Below are 15,000 nucleotides of genomic sequence, written 5' to 3'. Positions count from 1 at the left end.
TCAGGCAAGGGCCAGCCTACACCCTTCCTGGCGGCACCCAAGGGATCCAGGCCACTCGCGTCTCTCGCCTTCATTTTGGACACGAGCGCCTGTGGACGGACGGCCGGAGTCAACGTGGGGGTGGCCCGTCCTCCAATCGTATCAAGAGACCCCCGCACCGGCCTCTGACCGAGTTCCCCAAACCTGGGTGACGAGCACCGCAGGGCGGCAGCGCCGTCGCACTTGGCCGGATGGCAGCGGGAAGGACCAGCCTATACACAATAGCGGCCACCCACTCCCAGAGCCGGTCGTGCGGCGCCCGAGGCCGTCCCTCGACTCGTAAGGGGCTTTAACGTGTGCTCAGGCAAGGGTCAGCCCACACCCTTCCTGGCGGCACCCAAGGGATCCAGGCCACTCGCGTCTCTCGCCTTCATTTTGGACACGAGCGCCTGTGGACGGACGGCCGGAGTCAACGTGGGGGTGGCCCGTCCTCCAATCGTGTCAAGAGACCCCCGCACCGGCCTCTGACCGAGTTCCCCAAACCTGGGTGACGAGCACCGCAGGGCGGCAGCGCCGTCGCACTTGGCCGGATGGCAGCGGGAAGGACCAGCCTATACACAATAGCGGCCACCCACTCCCAGAGCCGGTCGTGCGGCGCCCGAGGCCGTCCCTCGACTCGTAAGGGGCTTTAACGTGTGCTCAGGCAAGGGTCAGCCCACACCCTTCCTGGCGGCACCCAAGGGATCCAGGCCACTCGCGTCTCTCGCCTTCATTTTGGACACGAGCGCCTGTGGAGGGACGGCCGGAGTCAACGTGGGGATGGCCCGTCCTCCAATCGTGTCAAGAGACCCCCCGCACCGGCCTCTGACCGAGTTCCCCAAACCTGGGTGACGAGCACCGCAGGGCGGCAGAGCCGTCGCACTTGGCCGGATGGCAGCGGGAAGGACCAGCCTATTCACAATAGCGGCCACCCACTCCCAGAGCCGGTCGTGCGGCGCCCGAGGCCGGCCCTCGACTCGTAAGAGGCTTTAACGTGTGCTCAGGCAAGGGTCAGCCCACACCCTTCCTGGCGGCACCCAAGGGATCCAGGCCACTCGCGTCTCTCGCCTTCATTTTGGACACGAGCGCCTGTGGAGGGACGGCCGGAGTCAACGTGGGGATGGCCCGTCCTCCAATCGTGTCAAGAGACCCCCCGCCACGGCCTCTGACCGAGTTCCCCAAACCTGGGTGACGAGCAGCGCAGGGCGGCAGAGCCGTCGCACTTGGCCGGATGGCAGCAGGAAGGACCAGCCTATTCACAATAGCGGCCACCCACTCCCAGAGCCGGTCGTGCGGCGCCCGAGGCCGGCCCTCGACTCGTAAGAGGCTTTACGGAGTGCTCAGGCAAGGGTCAGCCCGCACCCTTCCTGGCAGCACCCAAGGGAACCAGGCCACTCGCGTCTCTCGCCTTCATTTTGGACACGAGCGCCTGTGGAGGGACGGCCGGAGTCAACGTGGGGATGGCCCGTCCTCCAATCGTGTCAAGAGACCCCCCGCCACAGCCTCTGACCGAGTTCCCCAAACCTGGGTGACGAGCACCGCAGGGCGGCAGAGCCGTCGCACTTGGCCGGGTGGCAGCGGGAAGGACCAGCCTATTCACAATAGCGGCCACCCACTCCCAGAGCCGGTCGTGCGGCGCCCGAGGCCGGCCCTCGACTCGTAAGAGGCTTTAGGGAGTGCTCAGGCAAGGGTCAGCCCGCATCCTTCCTGGCAGCACCCAAGGGAACCAGGCCACTCGCGTCTCTCGCCTTCATTTTGGACACGAGCGCCTGTGGAGGGACGGCCGGAGTCAACGTGGGGATTGCCCGCCCTCCAATCGTGTCAAGAGACCTCCACACAGGTCTCTGACCGACTCTTAGAACAGACAGGGAGAGTTTGGCAATTCTGTCAAAAAATTGACAAAGTGTCAAAAATTCGACTTCCAAGAGCTCTCCAGCATGCACTCATACCCGCCATTAGAGTGCTATGCCCGTGGAACCGTTTTTCGGATGCCTTTCAAAAAGGTCCCGCGCCGCCATTTTGTTCTAAAAATCGTGTTCCCAGAAATCTCCGGGTACCCCGCCAACCTCACTGTGTAACAAATGCAAGTGGCACTGAATGGGTCTGAATTTCAAATTTGACTGCATCGCTCTGGAACTCGATCCCCGCAAAACCGTTTGGATTTTTCCCGCTCGGGACTTCCGCGACAGACAAAGTTAAAGTTTTCGGGCTGCAGACACAAAATGACAGTTGGCCATTTGCCGGGCTCAATTCACACAGTTCCTGCGGCACTTCGGAACACATGTTCGGCGCGAGTTTGTGAATCTTTCCCGATGCTTCGGCACTTTCCTCCGCTGACACTTAGAATATTTTTCACACTTTGCTGAAAAATTTTCTAAGTGTTTTTTCCTAAGTTTTTCTGGTTACTGATTTATTATTTTTGATCATTTTTCTAAGTTTTTCTGGTTACTCATTTCTCATTTTCGGGCATTTTTCTAAGTTTTTCTAGTTACTGATTTCTTCTTTTTGGGCATTTTTCTAAGTTTTTCTGGTTACTCATTTCTCATTTTCGGGCATTTTTCTAAGTTTTTCTAGTTACTGATTTCTTCTTTTTGGGCATTTTTCTAAGTTTTTCTGGTTACTCATTTCTTCTTTTTGGGCATTTTTCTAAGTTTTTCTGGTTACTCATTTCTTCTTTTTGGGCATTTTTCTAAGTTTTTCTGGTTACTCATTTCTCATTTTCGGGCATTTTTCTAAGTTTTTCTAGTTACTGATTTCTTCTTTTTGGGCATTTTTCTAAGTTTTTCTGGTTACTCATTTCTTCTTTTTGGGCATTTTTCTAAGTTTTTCTGGTTACTCATTTCTTCTTTTTGGGCATTTTTCTAAGTTTTTCTGGTTACTCATTTCTCATTTTCGGGCATTTTTCTAAGTTTTTCTAGTTACTGATTTCTTCTTTTTGGGCATTTTTCTAAGTTTTTCTGGTTACTCATTTCTCATTTTCGGGCATTTTTCTAAGTTTTTCTAGTTACTGATTTCTTCTTTTTGGGCATTTTTCTAAGTTTTTCTGGTTACTCATTTATTATTTTTGATCATTTTTCTAAGTTTTTCTGGTTACTCATTTCTCATTTTCGGGCATTTTTCTAAGTTTTTCTAGTTACTGATTTCTTCTTTTTGGGCATTTTTCTAAGTTTTTCTGGTTACTCATTTCTCATTTTCGGGCATTTTTCTAAGTTTTTCTAGTTACTGATTTCTTCTTTTTGGGCATTTTTCTAAGTTTTTCTGGTTACTCATTTCTTCTTTTTGGGCATTTTTCTAAGTTTTTCTGGTTACTCATTTCTTCTTTTTGGGCATTTTTCTAAGTTTTTCTGGTTACTCATTTCTCATTTTCGGGCATTTTTCTAAGTTTTTCTAGTTACTGATTTCTTCTTTTTGGGCATTTTTCTAAGTTTTTCTGGTTACTCATTTCTTCTTTTTGGGCATTTTTCTAAGTTTTTCTGGTTACTCATTTCTTCTTTTTGGGCATTTTTCTAAGTTTTTCTGGTTACTCATTTCTCATTTTCGGGCATTTTTCTAAGTTTTTCTAGTTACTGATTTCTTCTTTTTGGGCATTTTTCTAAGTTTTTCTAGTTACTCATTTCTTCTTTTTGGGCATTTTTCTAAGTTTTTCTGGTTACTCATTTCTCATTTTCGGGCATTTTTCTAAGTTTTTCTAGTTACTGATTTCTTCTTTTTGGGCATTTTTCTAAGTTTTTCTGGTTACTCATTTCTTCTTTTTGGGCATTTTTCTAAGTTTTTCTGGTTACTCATTTCTTCTTTTTGGGCATTTTTCTAAGTTTTTCTGGTTACTCATTTCTCATTTTCGGGCATTTTTCTAAGTTTTTCTAGTTACTGATTTCTTCTTTTTGGGCATTTTTCTAAGTTTTTCTAGTTACTCATTTCTTCTTTTTGGGCATTTTTCTAAGTTTTTCTGGTTACTCATTTCTCATTTTCGGGCATTTTTCTAAGTTTTTCTAGTTACTGATTTCTTCTTTTTGGGCATTTTTCTAAGTTTTTCTGGTTACTCATTTCTTCTTTTTGGGCATTTTTCTAAGTTTTTCTGGTTACTCATTTCTCATTTTCGGGCATTTTTCTAAGTTTTTCTAGTTACTGATTTCTTCTTTTTGGGCATTTTTCTAAGTTTTTCTGGTTACTCATTTCTTATTTTTGGGCATTTTTCTAAGTTTTTCTAGTTACTGATTTCTTCTTTTTGGGCATTTTTCTAAGTTTTTCTGGTTACTCATTTCTTCTTTTTGGGCATTTTTCTAAGTTTTTCTGGTTACTCATTTCTTCTTTTTGGGCATTTTTCTAAGTTTTTCTGGTTACTCATTTCTCATTTTCGGGCATTTTTCTAAGTTTTTCTAGTTACTGATTTCTTCTTTTTGGGCATTTTTCTAAGTTTTTCTGGTTACTCATTTCTTATTTTTGGGCATTTTTCTAAGTTTTTCTAGTTACTGATTTCTTCTTTTTGGGCATTTTTCTTAGTTTTTCTGGTTACTCATTTCTCATTTTCGGGCATTTTTCTAAGTTTTTCTAGTTACTGATTTCTTCTTTTTGGGCATTTTTCTAAGTTTTTCTGGTTACTCATTTCTTATTTTTGGGCATTTTTCTAAGTTTTTCTAGTTACTGATTTCTTCTTTTTGGGCATTTTTCTAAGTTTTTCTGGTTACTCATTTCTCATTTTCGGGCATTTTTCTAAGTTTTTCTGGTTACTGATTTCTTCTTTTTGGGCATTTTTTCTAAGTTTTTCTGGTTACTGATTTCCCAACGTTGGAAATGCATGAAACTCGGCCTGAACACGGTGGCAGGGTCCGCTCTCGAAGGCGAGACCTTCGGCAGAACCACCGGGTCAAATCCGGCCGGGCTAGCCGGCCTCGAGCACTCAAAGTCGGTATGAGCAGTCAAGTTCGCTCCCATCACAGTTTGGACCCTAAAAAATCTAAGTGTCACTGGTTACTGATTTGTACTGACTCGAAAAAATTCTAAGTGTCGTTGGTTACTGATTTGTAACCACCGGGTCAAATCCGGCCGGGCTAGCAGGCCTCGAGCACTCAAAGTCGGTATGAGCAGTCAAGTTCGCTCCCATCACAGTCTGGACCCTAAAAAATTCTAAGTGTCACTGGTGACTGATTTGTACTGACTGAATAAAATTCTAAGTGTCGTTGGTTACTGATTTGTAACCACCGGGTCAAATCCGGCCGGGCTAGCCGGCCTCGAGCACTCAAAGTCGGTATGAGCAGTCAAGTTCGCTCCCATCACAGTCTGGACCCTAAAAAATTCTAAGTGTCACTGGTTACTGATTTGTACTGATTCAAAAAAATTCTAAGTGTCGATGGTTACTGATTTGTACTGACTGAAATAAATTCTAAGTGACGTTGTTTACTGATTTGTAACCACCGGGTCAAATCCGGCTGGTCTAGCCGGCCCCGAGCACTCAAAGTCGGTATGAGCAGTCAGGTTCGCTCCCATCACAGTTTGGACCACTTGCCGACTTGGGAAATGCACGAAAATCGGCCCCAACGCGGGGGCCGGTCCGCTCTCAAAGTCGAGACCTTCGGCTGAACCACCGGGTCAAATCCGGCCGGGCTAGCCGGCCTCGAGCACTCAAAGTCGGTATGAGCAGTCAGGTTCGCTCCCATCACAGTTTGGACCACTTGCCGACTTGGGAAATGCACGAAAATCGGCCCCAACGCGGGGGCCGGTCCGCTCTCAAAGTCGAGACCTTCGGCTGAACCACCGGGTCAAATCCGGCCGGGCTAGCCGGCCTCGAGCACTCAAAGTCGGTATGAGCAGTCAAGTTCGCTCCCATCACAGTCTGGACCCTAAAAAATTCTAAGTGTCACTGGTTACTGATTTGTACTGATTCAAAAAAATTCTAAGTGTCACTGGTTACTGATTTGTAACCACCGGGTCAAATCCGGCTGGGCTAGCCGGCCTCGAGCACTCAAAGTCGGTATGAGCAGTCAAGTTCGCTCCCATCACAGTTTGGACCCTAAAAAATCTAAGTGTCACTGGTTACTGATTTGTACTGACTCTAAAAAATTCTAAGTGTCACTGGTTACTGATTTGTACTGACTGGAAAAAATTCTAAGTGTCGTTGGTTACTGATTTGTACTGCATCAAAAAAATTCTAAGTGTCACTGGTTACTGATTTGTACTGACTCTAAAAAATTCTAAGTGTCACTGGTTACTGATTTGTAACCACCGGGTCAAATCCGGCTGGGCTAGCCGGCCTCGAGCACTCAAAGTCGGTATGAGCAGTCAAGTTCGCTCCCATCACAGTTTGGACCCTAAAAAATCTAAGTGTCACTGGTTACTGATTTGTACTGACTCTAAAAAATTCTAAGTGTCACTGGTTACTGATTTGTACTGACTGGAAAAAATTCTAAGTGTCGTTGGTTACTGATTTGTACTGCATCAAAAAAATTCTAAGTGTCACTGGTTACTGATTTGTACTGACTCTAAAAAATTCTAAGTGTCCTTGGTTACTGATTTGTACTGCATCAAAAAAATTCTAAGTGTCGTTGGTTACTGATTTGTACTGCATCAAAAAAATTCTAAGTGTCACTGGTTACTGATTTGTACTGACTCAAAAAAATTCTAAGTGTCGTCGGTTACTGATTTGTAACCACCGGGTCAAATCCGGCCGGGCTAGCCGGCCCCGAGCACTCAAAGTCGGTATGAGCAGTCAAGTTCGCTCCCATCACAGTTTGGACCCTAAAAAAAGTCTAAGTGTCACTGGTTACTGATTTGTACTGAGCCTAAAAAATTCTAAGTGTCACTGGTTACTGATTTGTACTGCCTCTAAAAAATTCTAAGTGTCGTTGGTTACTGATTTGTAACCACCGGGTCAAATCCGGCCGGGCTAGCCGGCCTCGAGCACTCAAAGTCGGTATGAGCAGTCAGGTTCGCTCCCATCACAGTTTGGACCACTTGCCGACTTGGGAAATGCACGAAAATCGGCCCCAACGCGGGGGCCGGTCCGCTCTCAAAGTCGAGACCTTCGGCTGAACCACCGGGTCAAATCCGGCCGGGCTAGCCGGCCTCGAGCACTCAAAGTCGGTATGAGCAGTCAAGTTCGCTCCCATCACAGTTTGGACCACTTGCCGACTTGGGAAATGCATGAAAATCGGCCCGAACGCGGGGGCCGGTCCGCTCTCAAAGTCGAGACCTTCGGCTGAACCACCGGGTCAAATCCGGCTGGGCTAGCCGCCCCCGAGCGCTCAAAGTCGGTATGAGCAGTCAAGTTCGGTCCCATCACAGTCTGGACCACTTGCCGACGTTGGAAATGCACGAAAATCGGCCCGAACGCGGGGGCCGGTCCGCTCCCGAAGGCGGGACACTCACCCTAAGCCTGGCCCCACCGCCGGCCAACACACCCTTCAAAATCACACCCATCCGACCATGCTACTCAAAAAGGATCCAAATTCAGAAACACCCCCTTCAAAAGGCACTCCGTCCCCGGCCACACTACCGGGGCATGCTCCCCTGGGCGATAATTAAGCCCCCACGACTAATTGAAGCCAACCACAGCCGCAACTCGAAAGGAGAAGTCAGTAACCAATTCAAAAATGCACTTGGTTACTGACTTCTACAGACTCAAAAAAATTCTAAGTGTCGTTGGTTACTGATTTGCACTGAGCCTAAAAAATTCTAAGTGTCACTGGTTACTGATTTGTACTGAGCCTAAAAAATTCTAAGTGTCACTGGTTACTGATTTGTACTGACTCAAAAAAATTCTAAGTGTCGTTGGTTACTGATTTGTACTGACTGGAAAAAATTCTAAGTGTCACTGGTTACTGATTTGTACTGCCTCAAAAAAATTCTAAGTGTCACTGGTTACTGATTTGTACTGACTCTAAAAAATTCTAAGTGTCCTTGGTTACTGATTTGTACTGCATCAAAAAAATTCTAAGTGTCACTGGTTACTGATTTGTACTGACTCAAAAAAATTCTAAGTGTCGTCGGTTACTGATTTGTAACCACCGGGTCAAATCCGGCCGGGCTAGCCGGCCCCGAGCACTCAAAGTCGGTATGAGCAGTCAAGTTCGCTCCCATCACAGTTTGGACCCTAAAAAAAGTCTAAGTGTCACTGGTTACTGATTTGTACTGAGCCTAAAAAATTCTAAGTGTCACTGGTTACTGATTTGTACTGCCTCTAAAAAATTCTAAGTGTCGTTGGTTACTGATTTGTAACCACCGGGTCAAATCCGGCCGGGCTAGCCGGCCTCGAGCACTCAAAGTCGGTATGAGCAGTCAGGTTCGCTCCCATCACAGTTTGGACCACTTGCCGACTTGGGAAATGCACGAAAATCGGCCCCAACGCGGGGGCCGGTCCGCTCTCAAAGTCGAGACCTTCGGCTGAACCACCGGGTCAAATCCGGCCGGGCTAGCCGGCCTCGAGCACTCAAAGTCGGTATGAGCAGTCAAGTTCGCTCCCATCACAGTTTGGACCACTTGCCGACTTGGGAAATGCATGAAAATCGGCCCGAACGCGGGGGCCGGTCCGCTCTCAAAGTCGAGACCTTCGGCTGAACCACCGGGTCAAATCCGGCTGGGCTAGCCGCCCCCGAGCGCTCAAAGTCGGTATGAGCAGTCAAGTTCGGTCCCATCACAGTCTGGACCACTTGCCGACGTTGGAAATGCACGAAAATCGGCCCGAACGCGGGGGCCGGTCCGCTCCCGAAGGCGGGACACTCACCCTAAGCCTGGCCCCACCGCCGGCCAACACACCCTTCAAAATCACACCCATCCGACCATGCTACTCAAAAAGGATCCAAATTCAGAAACACCCCCTTCAAAAGGCACTCCGTCCCCGGCCACACTACCGGGGCATGCTCCCCTGGGCGATAATTAAGCCCCCACGACTAATTGAAGCCAACCACAGCCGCAACTCGAAAGGAGAAGTCAGTAACCAATTCAAAAATGCACTTGGTTACTGACTTCTACAGACTCAAAAAAATTCTAAGTGTCGTTGGTTACTGATTTGCACTGAGCCTAAAAAATTCTAAGTGTCACTGGTTACTGATTTGTACTGAGCCTAAAAAATTCTAAGTGTCACTGGTTACTGATTTGTACTGACTCAAAAAAATTCTAAGTGTCGTTGGTTACTGATTTGTACTGACTGGAAAAAATTCTAAGTGTCACTGGTTACTGATTTGTACTGCCTCAAAAAAATTCTAAGTGTCACTGGTTACTGATTTGTACTGACTCTAAAAAATTCTAAGTGTCCTTGGTTACTGATTTGTACTGCATCAAAAAAATTCTAAGTGTCGTTGGTTACTGATTTGTAACCACCGGGTCAAATCCGGCTGGGCTAGCCGGCCTCGAGCACTCAAAGTCGGTATGAGCAGTCAAGTTCGCTCCCATCACAGTTTGGACCCTAAAAAATCTAAGTGTCACTGGTTACTGATTTGTACTGACTCTAAAAAATTCTAAGTGTCACTGGTTACTGATTTGTACTGACTGGAAAAAATTCTAAGTGTCGTTGGTTACTGATTTGTACTGCATCAAAAAAATTCTAAGTGTCACTGGTTACTGATTTGTACTGACTCTAAAAAATTCTAAGTGTCCTTGGTTACTGATTTGTACTGCATCAAAAAAATTCTAAGTGTCGTTGGTTACTGATTTGTACTGCATCAAAAAAATTCTAAGTGTCACTGGTTACTGATTTGTACTGACTCAAAAAAATTCTAAGTGTCGTCGGTTACTGATTTGTAACCACCGGGTCAAATCCGGCCGGGCTAGCCGGCCCCGAGCACTCAAAGTCGGTATGAGCAGTCAAGTTCGCTCCCATCACAGTTTGGACCCTAAAACAAGTCTAAGTGTCACTGGTTACTGATTTGTACTGAGCCTAAAAAATTCTAAGTGTCACTGGTTACTGATTTGTACTGCCTCTAAAAAATTCTAAGTGTCGTTGGTTACTGATTTGTAACCACCGGGTCAAATCCGGCCGGGCTAGCCGGCCTCGAGCACTCAAAGTCGGTATGAGCAGTCAGGTTCGCTCCCATCACAGTTTGGACCACTTGCCGACTTGGGAAATGCACGAAAATCGGCCCCAACGCGGGGGCCGGTCCGCTCTCAAAGTCGAGACCTTCGGCTGAACCACCGGGTCAAATCCGGCCGGGCTAGCCGGCCTCGAGCACTCAAAGTCGGTATGAGCAGTCAAGTTCGCTCCCATCACAGTTTGGACCACTTGCCGACTTGGGAAATGCATGAAAATCGGCCCGAACGCGGGGGCCGGTCCGCTCTCAAAGTCGAGACCTTCGGCTGAACCACCGGGTCAAATCCGGCTGGGCTAGCCGCCCCCGAGCGCTCAAAGTCGGTATGAGCAGTCAAGTTCGGTCCCATCACAGTCTGGACCACTTGCCGACGTTGGAAATGCACGAAAATCGGCCCGAACGCGGGGGCCGGTCCGCTCCCGAAGGCGGGACACTCACCCTAAGCCTGGCCCCACCGCCGGCCAACACACCCTTCAAAATCACACCCATCCGACCATGCTACTCAAAAAGGATCCAAATTCAGAAACACCCCCTTCAAAAGGCACTCCGTCCCCGGCCACACTACCGGGGCATGCTCCCCTGGGCGATAATTAAGCCCCCACGACTAATTGAAGCCAACCACAGCCGCAACTCGAAAGGAGAAGTCAGTAACCAATTCAAAAATGCACTTGGTTACTGACTTCTACAGACTCAAAAAAATTCTAAGTGTCGTTGGTTACTGATTTGCACTGAGCCTAAAAAATTCTAAGTGTCACTGGTTACTGATTTGTACTGAGCCTAAAAAATTCTAAGTGTCACTGGTTACTGATTTGTACTGACTCAAAAAAATTCTAAGTGTCGTTGGTTACTGATTTGTACTGACTGGAAAAAATTCTAAGTGTCACTGGTTACTGATTTGTACTGCCTCAAAAAAATTCTAAGTGTCACTGGTTACTGATTTGTACTGACTCTAAAAAATTCTAAGTGTCCTTGGTTACTGATTTGTACTGCATCAAAAAAATTCTAAGTGTCGTTGGTTACTGATTTGTAACCACCGGGTCAAATCCGGCTGGGCTAGCCGGCCTCGAGCACTCAAAGTCGGTATGAGCAGTCAAGTTCGCTCCCATCACAGTTTGGACCCTAAAAAATCTAAGTGTCACTGGTTACTGATTTGTACTGACTCTAAAAAATTCTAAGTGTCACTGGTTACTGATTTGTACTGACTGGAAAAAATTCTAAGTGTCGTTGGTTACTGATTTGTACTGCATCAAAAAAATTCTAAGTGTCACTGGTTACTGATTTGTACTGACTCTAAAAAATTCTAAGTGTCCTTGGTTACTGATTTGTACTGCATCAAAAAAATTCTAAGTGTCGTTGGTTACTGATTTGTACTGCATCAAAAAAATTCTAAGTGTCACTGGTTACTGATTTGTACTGACTCAAAAAAATTCTAAGTGTCGTCGGTTACTGATTTGTACTGAGCCTAAAAAATTCTAAGTGTCACTGGTTACTGATTTGTACTGCCTCGAAAAAATTCTAAGTGTCACTGGTTACTGATTTGTACTGCCTCTAAAAAATTCTAAGTGTCGTTGGTTACTGATTTGTAACCACCGGGTCAAATCCGGCCGGGCTAGCCGGCCTCGAGCACTCAAAGTCGGTATGAGCAGTCAGGTTCGCTCCCATCACAGTTTGGACCACTTGCCGACTTGGGAAATGCACGAAAATCGGCCCCAACGCGGGGGCCGGTCCGCTCTCAAAGTCGAGACCTTCGGCTGAACCACCGGGTCAAATCCGGCCGGGCTAGCCGGCCTCGAGCACTCAAAGTCGGTATGAGCAGTCAAGTTCGCTCCCATCACAGTTTGGACCACTTGCCGACTTGGGAAATGCATGAAAATCGGCCCGAACGCGGGGGCCGGTCCGCTCTCAAAGTCGAGACCTTCGGCTGAACCACCGGGTCAAATCCGGCTGGGCTAGCCGCCCCCGAGCGCTCAAAGTCGGTATGAGCAGTCAAGTTCGGTCCCATCACAGTCTGGACCACTTGCCGACGTTGGAAATGCACGAAAATCGGCCCGAACGCGGGGGCCGGTCCGCTCCCGAAGGCGGGACACTCACCCTAAGCCTGGCCCCACCGCCGGCCAACACACCCTTCAAAATCACACCCATCCGACCATGCTACTCAAAAAGGATCCAAATTCAGAAACACCCCCTTCAAAAGGCACTCCGTCCCCGGCCACACTACCGGGGCATGCTCCCCTGGGCGATAATTAAGCCCCCACGACTAATTGAAGCCAACCACAGCCGCAACTCGAAAGGAGAAGTCAGTAACCAATTCAAAAATGCACTTGGTTACTGACTTCTACAGACTCAAAAAAATTCTAAGTGTCGTTGGTTACTGATTTGTACTGAGCCTAAAAAATTCTAAGTGTCACTGGTTACTGATTTGTACTGAGCCTAAAAAATTCTAAGTGTCACTGGTTACTGATTTGTACTGACTCAAAAAAATTCTAAGTGTCGTTGGTTACTGATTTGTACTGACTGGAAAAAATTCTAAGTGTCACTGGTTACTGATTTGTACTGCCTCAAAAAAATTCTAAGTGTCACTGGTTACTGATTTGTACTGACTCTAAAAAATTCTAAGTGTCCTTGGTTACTGATTTGTACTGCATCAAAAAAATTCTAAGTGTCGTTGGTTACTGATTTGTACTGCCTCAAAAAAATTCTAAGTGTCACTGGTTACTGATTTGTACTGACTCTAAAAAATTCTAAGTGTCCTTGGTTACTGATTTGTACTGCATCAAAAAAATTCTAAGTGTCGTTGGTTACTGATTTGTACTGCATCAAAAAAATTCTAAGTGTCACTGGTTACTGATTTGTACTGACTCAAAAAAATTCTAAGTGTCGTTGGTTACTGATTTGTACTGAGCCTAAAAAATTCTAAGTGTCACTGGTTACTGATTTGTACTGCCTCGAAAAAATTCTAAGTGTCACTGGTTACTGATTTGTACTGCCTCGAAAAAATTCTAAGTGTCACTGGTTACTGATTTGTACTGCCTCAAAAAAATTCTAAGTGTCACTGGTTACTGATTTGTACTGACTCTAAAAAATTCTAAGTGTCCTTGGTTACTGATTTGTACTGCATCAAAAAAATTCTAAGTGTCACTGGTTACTGATTTGTACTGACTCAAAAAAATTCTAAGTGTCGTTGGTTACTGATTTGTACTGAGCCTAAAAAATTCTAAGTGTCACTGGTTACTGATTTGTACTGCCTCGAAAAAATTCTAAGTGTCACTGGTTACTGATTTGTACTGCCTCGAAAAAATTCTAAGTGTCACTGGTTACTGATTTGTACTGACTCTAAAAAATTCTAAGTGTCCTTGGTTACTGATTTGTACTGCATCAAAAAAATTCTAAGTGTCACTGGTTACTGATTTGTACTGACTCAAAAAAATTCTAAGTGTCGTTGGTTACTGATTTGTACTGAGCCTAAAAAATTCTAAGTGTCACTGGTTACTGATTTGTACTGCCTCGAAAAAATTCTAAGTGTCACTGGTTACTGATTTGTACTGCCTCGAAAAAATTCTAAGTGTCACTGGTTACTGATTTGTACTGCCTCGAAAAAATTCTAAGTGTCACTGGTTACTGATTTGTACTGCCTCAAAAAAATTCTAAGTGTCACTGGTTACTGATTTGTACTGACTCTAAAAAATTCTAAGTGTCCTTGGTTACTGATTTGTACTGCATCAAAAAAATTCTAAGTGTCACTGGTTACTGATTTGTACTGACTCAAAAAAATTCTAAGTGTCGTTGGTTACTGATTTGTACTGAGCCTAAAAAATTCTAAGTGTCACTGGTTACTGATTTGTACTGCCTCGAAAAAATTCTAAGTGTCACTGGTTACTGATTTGTACTGCCTCGAAAAAATTCTAAGTGTCACTGGTTACTGATTTGTACTGACTCTAAAAAATTCTAAGTGTCCTTGGTTACTGATTTGTACTGCATCAAAAAAATTCTAAGTGTCACTGGTTACTGATTTGTACTGACTCAAAAAAATTCTAAGTGTCGTCGGTTACTGATTTGTAACCACCGGGTCAAATCCGGCCGGGCTAGCCGGCCTCGAGCACTCAAAGTCGGTATGAGCAGTCAAGTTCGCTCCCATCACAGTTTGGACCCTAAAAAAAGTCTAAGTGTCACTGGTTACTGATTTGTACTGCCTCAAAAAAATTCTAAGTGTCACTGGTTACTGATTTGTACTGACTCTAAAAAATTCTAAGTGTCCTTGGTTACTGATTTGTACTGCATCAAAAAAATTCTAAGTGTCGTTGGTTACTGATTTGTACTGCATCAAAAAAATTCTAAGTGTCACTGGTTACTGATTTGTACTGACTCTAAAAAATTCTAAGTGTCACTGGTTACTGATTTGTACTGAGCCTAAAAAATTCTAAGTGTCGTTGGTTACTGATTTGTACTGCCTCGAAAAAATTCTAAGTGTCACTGGTTACTGATTTGTACTGACTGGAAAAAATTCTAAGTGTCGTTGGTTACTGATTTGTACTGACTCAAAAAAATTCTAAGTGTCGTTGGTTACTGATTTGTACTGCCTCGAAAAAATTCTAAGTGTCACTGGTTACTGATTTGTACTGACTGGAAAAAATTCTAAGTGTCGTTGGTTACTGATTTGTAACCACCGGGTCAAATCCGGCTGGGCTAGCCGGCCTCGAGCACTCAAAGTCGGTATGAGCAGTCAAGTTCGCTCCCATCACAGTTTGGACCCTAAAAAATCTAAGTGTCACTGGTTACTGATTTGTACTGACTCAAAAAAATTCTAAGTGTCGTTGGTTACTGATTTGTACTGCATCAAAAAAATTCTAAGTGTCACTGGTTACTGATTTGTACTGACTCTAAAAAATTCTAAGTGTCGTTGGTTACTGATTTGTACTGCCTCAAAAAAATTCTAAGTGTTCTTGGTTACTGATTTGTACTGACTGGA

This window comes from Chiloscyllium plagiosum, unplaced genomic scaffold (assembly GCF_037043375.1).
Source record: "Chiloscyllium plagiosum isolate Xiang-an unplaced genomic scaffold, Cpla_swu_hap1 HiC_scaffold_61, whole genome shotgun sequence".
Taxonomy (NCBI): Eukaryota; Metazoa; Chordata; class Chondrichthyes; order Orectolobiformes; family Hemiscylliidae; genus Chiloscyllium; species Chiloscyllium plagiosum.
The sequence above is the reverse complement of the archived record's forward strand: the minus strand, read 5'-3'. Positions refer to the sequence as shown.